At 34.3% G+C, this 6,852-nt stretch overlaps 1 long non-coding RNA gene across 2 annotated transcripts; it reads left to right on the top strand.

The window, feature by feature from the left end:
• Positions 1–364: 364 nt before the first annotated feature.
• Positions 365–4,202, top strand: LOC147475845 (uncharacterized). 2 transcript variants are annotated; one of them, XR_015209429.1, is made up of 6 exons: positions 365–446; positions 522–600; positions 1,136–1,364; positions 2,391–2,491; positions 3,520–3,627; positions 3,769–4,202. It is a non-coding gene; the product is annotated as an uncharacterized LOC147475845 (long non-coding RNA). The 2 variants fall into 2 exon arrangements; XR_015209430.1 differs by lacking the exons at positions 365–446; positions 522–600 and adding an exon at positions 959–1,030.
• Positions 4,203–6,852: the final 2,650 nt, after the last annotated feature.

Genomic DNA, 6,852 nt, shown 5'->3' with positions numbered 1-6,852 from the left:
CCACCATCTAACAAGAAGTTAAATAAAGGAGAAGTTACACTGGGCTCCTTGTCTCTAATAGAAGATACCACAGGAGCAATGCCCACCAGAACCATGCCTAAGTCAGAGTCATTCTTTAATCTGAACAGCCCAACTACAAAGGGAGACGGAGTTCTCTTTGAAAAAAAGGCGATAGTCAAATTTTTTTTAATAACAGCTTCACATGTCTATCAGACCAGTCGATCGAGCATCATCCTACACTGCTTATTTGTAAAGAGGAAGTTAAAATTGATTTTGGTTGTGACAACTCTGTTACTCACAGGACCAGTTGCTGACACTAGCTTTTCATCTCTTTCCAATATCAGAATAGAACCATCTGATTCACGTCTAAAACTCAATTGTAGTACATACAAAACAATCTTCCAGTTCATTCCTGAGCACATAGCATAACCAGCTTGGGTGGCAATGTAAGTTTAAGCTCCAATTAGTGTTTGTCTTTAGCTGAATGATCTTGTCATAATATGATTTTTTACCTTGAGCAGAAATTCAATCAACAGAAAGAAGGGATAGGAAAACAAACAACTATCGATTTGGAAACAGGAGGTCAATATGTTTCAGAAGGTATGCAGTAGGTCAGATTCTTTTGTAAACATGAATTTTTATTAGTATCAATGGGCAAACAACTTTAGGAAGAACAAAGGTCCTCTAACAAATGCATAGCCACTCGAACGAATGGTGAGTAGTAAATATGTTCTTTTTTCAACCTGTGTCCATCATAGCTTTTTCACTCCCTTGAAAACCTTTTCCATATAGATTTTGTTTGGTTCGATGCCATAATATTTCCTCAGAATTATTGCTTAGTTGGCTTAACTTGCATTGATTTAACTCTCTAAGAAAGAGGAAAGTGCTTCATAGATCCCAAACTCGACATTTCCAACAGAGACATTAATGATGTTGATCAGACAACACACATACATCAAAAAGAAGCTGAGATTAATTTGGCAGAAATATTGACCAGTTGAAGATTTGCAACCTCTATCTATGTAGACTGGTGGGTTTCATTTTTTTTGCACGCTTTGATAAAATTAAGCTATATGAATAACTGAATGCCTTTACGTAGTAATTATTGTATTTATCATTCATGACTTTGGCTGAGGAAATTCACCAAGATAGCCAACTTATATCTTCCAGCATGGCAGTCACCTTGAGAGAAGAACCAATGAAGGTCAATCAATTTTGAGAGCCCTTGTATGTGGATAACTGTTCCAATGAGTTGGCAAGAGGATAAAAATACACATGACCAGAGTGACAGGGCTGCAGAAGATGGAGGAAATGAGGTAGTTATGCATCTGGTTTTCCAGTTGGCTAAGGAAAAGACATTTCAGGTGCAGTTTAGACAGTTTTGCAATACCCTATCCATGATTATATTGATAGCTTGATATTCCTAAACTGTGTTTATATTGTGTTCATCCAATCTAGATATAGTAACTCTTTCGATGGCATAAGTAATAATGGTATTACTAGTTTTGGGGAAGAAACATGCCATCTTTTTTAATAACACAATGTTTCCACAAGTACACAACGGTAGATTGTGCTCGGCGGAGGGACTAGGATTAGGAGCACACACCTCTTAACTATCTACATTTTATTATCAACGTCAAATAAAGGACTAAGAATATGAACTTTGGGCCAGGGATGATTATGTTTAAACTAATTTAGGTCCCAAAGTATCATCTTCGTGAGTATACGAAAAAGTATACTACGATGTGTTTCTTTTTATTTGGAAATTTGGCTTAAGTTCATTTCAAGGAGTCAAATCCTTGCAAAAGACAGCCTTGAATTCCTTTTCAGATCTCATCCTTGGCCACGTTTTTGAGTTCAAGTGGTGTCCTTGCATGTGGGGAGTTGTAAGGGTGCTTATGGGGTATTTTAGTTGTTTAACCATTGAGTTATAATACTTTAAAAACACCTGCTGCCACGTGGCCATGACTTTCGAAAGGCTCATGCCGCCAGACCAAGGAGGTTGGTAGCTGGTTATCCCACTACTATAAAGAAGTTTCTTGATTTCACAAAAAAAGGGAAAAAGTTTCTATGTCCTCTAGGTGTGTTTAAATTTCATTCAAGGATGTTTAATATGACCCCCCTTTTTTATCTGCTTGTTTAGTTGTATTCATCTATGTTATGAATGCCACCTGATTTTTACGTCTCCTTCATCATTTTTGTACGTTTATATCATAAGAGCTAATGGTCTTAGTGCAACCGATCTTACTAAAATCTTCCATCCAGAACATGCTAGTAATTTAGTAAACGTATGTTGATTGGAATATGATTGTGATCTTCATTCTTCATTGTAAATAGATAATCAAGCATTTTGTTTTTACTAATAGTGCCATTGAAATACAATAATGTAGGTAAAAGCATCATTTCTGAAAAAACATTGAGTAAACATCGGAAGACTGCTTCCTTGGTTCACCAATCCCCACCGGTAGAGTCCGGAAGTGACAGTAAAAAGGTTGGTTCAGTAATTGACTAGTTCCTAAAGCTATTAGGTTTTGGAAAACGTAATTGGGTTTGACTTCTAAAGTTGTAAGTATGTTGTTTCTTCCCTTATGTAAAATGGATATTTGTGACGTACTGAGGACTAGGCCTTAGGCATGTTAGGGTTCTCACACAGCCAAACCTTGGGCCTGTAAAACTTCATGGATCTCAGCCAAGGCTGATACTGTCCACTACCTTAGCCATCACATCAGAGACATGGAAGTAGTCAAATCACCGAAACTTATGTAAAATCATCAAATGTAGTTAGTGACTTGTGCATCAATGACCCTTGATGACAATAACAAGAGAATGATTATTGTTGATAGTAGCAAAATACTCTGCAGCAAGCATGATTTCTAACATCATAGACACCCAATTTTAAGAGGGTTGGCTGGGAACTACTCTAACATTTTTGAACAGCTATGTTGTCGGATCAACTCACATTGTTATCCTTGGTATTGTGTAGACCTGGTCAGTTCTATACATAGCATCTGTATGGATTTCAACTATGTTTCCTTTAGTCATATGTATAGGAAAGCAAATAGTGCTGCTGACTTATTTGCTTCTCTGAGTTGTTCTTTGTATCCTAGTTCTACTTTTGTTTTTCATCCACCAATAGATAAGAGATTAATTGAAATTGTAGAGGCTGATGCCTCAGGGACCAATTATGTAAGACTCTCTTGATAAATAAACAGGTAGGGGGTCTGCCTAAATCCAGCTTAATTCTTGAAAAAAAAAAATGTCCTCTGAAAAGATGATTTGGAATGGCAAAAGGCTATGGATTCTCCAGTGCTTCCTTAGTCCCTTTACACCATTCTCGATCTGCAAAGCAATCTGGTAGCAACCACTTGATTTTCTTGATTAGTAAAGAATGTCCCGTGGTTGTATTAAACACTTTTTATTTTGGTATTTACCAGTGTAGATCATACAACTAATTGATTACTTTTGCATACTCAACTGGGCTATTTCTGTTAAGTTCTAATTCTCAACTCTCTCAATCAGGTAAACCCGTTGTAACTCTGCCAATGCAAAACTGTTGATATGTGTTGTCGGTCCCAAGCCCAACTAAAAGATGAGGGGGACGGTTCAAGATTCTCCGACGAGCCATAAGTAAGGCATGTCTTATAGTTCTTTACGTGTTTATGTCTGTATTTTGTTTTCTTTGTAATGATGACGTATGGTCCTAGAGTTCACAATTTCATTCTCATTGTGCCATCTTCATTGCACTGAGCCTTTGTGTTCTCCATGCAGGTAGGTATTGGAGGAGGATCAATCACTTGTTGAGGATCAAAAGGTGTTGGGGGCGTTGATTTTAATTGGCGTAGCTCATTTGGGACATGGTTTGTTTGTATTTAGTAGTGATTGCGTTTAATCTCCTTGCTTAAAAAACAGGTACATTAAAACCCCCTCAAATCCTAACCACTCACAAAACCTCCCTGTTTTTTTTTAAATAATAAGCTGACAAAAATACCCTCCTACTTAAGAGACCCGTGAACCTGTGAATTCTTCTATTTTCTCTCTTCTTTCTCTTTAGCTTTTTAGATCTAAAATTTCTTCTCCTACAAATCTAAATTCACATAGTTAAGATGGCAAAACAAAAGAAAAAAATGGTTGAATCACCAACAAAAACTATGAAAGCAACAAAAAGAAAAATGAAGAACTCTACAATCTCAAAAAAAGCTGGAAAAAAAAAAAAAAAAAAAAAAAAAAAAAAAAAAATCAAACTTTCAAGTTCTAGAAGAGATGGAGATGAAATTGAAAAATGATCTGCCCAAAAACTTCTGAAACAAACCAAATCCGTGAGAATCTTCAACCTTTAATCATATTTCTATAAATTTGTATGAAAAAATTAAATTTTCATATGTTTGTAAATACAAATTTACGCTTTGTTTAGTGATTTTACTATGTATTTTCTAGTTTTCATAGTTTTGCAATTTCATTATGCATTTTATGTTTGTGTAGTAGTTCTTGAAGTTGAATGGGTAGTCCGTGGTTAGTCAATTCTTATATTTGCAAACTAAATTCACAAAATCTCACGAAGATGTAGTCCGTGGTTACTCTGCATTCTTATATTTGGCGTAGTAGTTTTAGTCTTGAAGTTGAATGTGTAGTGCAGTGGTTACTCTGCATTCTTATATTTGCATAGTAGTTTTAGTCTTGAAGTTGAATGGGTAGTCCGTGGTTAGTCATTCTTATATTTGCAAAAACTAAATTCACAAAATCTCTCAAGATGTAGTCCGGCGGGTTACTCTGCATTCTTATATTTTATATTAGTAGTTTTAGTCTTGAAGTTGAATGTGTAGTCCGTGGTTACTCTGTATTTTTATATTTGCATAGTAGTTTTAGTCTTGAAGTTGAATGTGTAGTCCGTGGTTAATCTGCATTCTTATATTTGCGGACTAAATTTACAAAATCTCCAAGATGTAGTATGTGGTTACTCTGCATTCTTATACATTTACATAGTTTTGATATTTTTTGTTCAATTGAATCACGGCAAAGAGAGGGTGGTGGGATCTATTAGATGTAGGCGGGAGCTAAGGTTGCGGATGTGAATTTGATGAAAGATATCAAAGTTGGAGCATGCCCACAACAAGGAGCATCGAAGAACTTCACTTCCTAACTTAAATGTCTTTTAATCTCTTATCTCTTATTTGAAACTTTTTTTTAGCATTTTCAGTTCAGATTGTAGATTATTCATCATTATGTTCGTGAATGCTATAATATGTGGAAAAAGTTATGCAAGATATAACGGTAGAAGACTTGAGACAATTGAGGGGTTGACTGACATATGAGATTGTATCAAGCCAACAAGAAAAATGGGATCCAAAAGAAGAATGCAAGAAATGAAGAGCTGATTTTCCGTATTTCTAGTTGATTACGCCAGGTTTTTTTTGTGGTAAAATATTGGAGCCATTCTAACTTGGGAGTGTTCGATTATGATGTACTATTCAAGTAATGTGTTGGAGTTGTTTAGTATTCATGTTATGCATATTCAGGTCTTTTGCCGGATTATACTTTTTTGTATAATTACTTTGCCAAAACATTTTATTATGATGGATGAAATGTTTATAGCTTTTCTGGAAATATTATGTGTACATAGTCCCTTTCTCTATCAGGTTAAGCACCAATATAATTATCTATATTTGTGAATCCAAGATTACTTGAAAATCACTTTTTGTCATAATAACATGCTTCATTATGGTAGTTATTAAGAAGCTATTTATTGTCGTCGCAAACACATAATCTCCAAACAACCGATTACCATTTCATCCTCTATCGCTAAATTGGATAGCAAAGCTAGCTTAAACATCTACTAGTTGACCTTTTTCTTTTGGTTCTAGCTTTCACAAAGATTGGAGAGTTAAACTATGCAAATTAAAATTTTCATAGTGGTATTATGTAATTTTAAGTTTGTATAGTACTACTACTATACATTTTTACGTTTGCATAGTACCAATCTAGCTAATGTTGTATGATTATTTTAGTTGATTACAATGGTAATGCATGAATGATATCCGTTATTCATCTTCGTGTATGAAAATAAATGCAGTCAAATGTCGAAAAAAAATTATAAAATAGGAAGAAAGTGTTATTGTTAATCTTCTCATCTTTTCAGAGCCATTTTCTAGAACAAAATATTCACATGTACATACAAATTTGCATAGTTTAAACTAGTATGAAAATATAAATTTTCATATGTAAATATAATTTTACATAGTTTAACTAGTATGACAATATATGTTTGCATATGTAAATATAAAATTGCATATGTTAACTACTATGAAAATATAAACTTTCATACGCTATCTCAAATTTACAGACATGTTCAGTTTCAATAACTACTATGCAAATGACAGTTTTCATATGTAAAAAAAATAAATCATGTTAACCAACTATGTAAATATAAATTTTCACAGGAAAAATCAGAAGTCATATTTGTTCAAATTTAAAAATTTGGTACAGTGCCAATTGCTAGTTTAATTGCGGCTTGCGCTTTTTTATTTTCCTCTTGCAACACTACTGCTTTCATTCATTTTATTTCCCTCTTGGGCATTTCCACAAATACGTAGTGAGCATATTCAACTTCTCCCCCACCTTGAATATATACCACTCAAATTTGTACCTATAAAATATGGTTATCCATGAACCCATTTTATATCACAAGAAATCAGTGTTATTTTTTTAGTGTAACGAAGAATCTTCGCTGCTTTATTGGAAAAGGTAGTTTGTCTCTGAACGATCTTGATTTATTGAAAAGGGTATAATAGGAAACCAAAAATTTAAGGGGATAAAAATTAGACCGTAAATTGCTTACAATTTCAAAAGCGAGGAGTT

Source organism: Coptis chinensis, chromosome 9, assembly GCF_015680905.1.
Source record: "Coptis chinensis isolate HL-2020 chromosome 9, ASM1568090v1, whole genome shotgun sequence".
Classification (NCBI taxonomy): Eukaryota; Viridiplantae; Streptophyta; class Magnoliopsida; order Ranunculales; family Ranunculaceae; genus Coptis; species Coptis chinensis.
The sequence above is the reverse complement of the archived record's forward strand: the minus strand, read 5'-3'. Positions and strand labels throughout refer to the sequence as shown.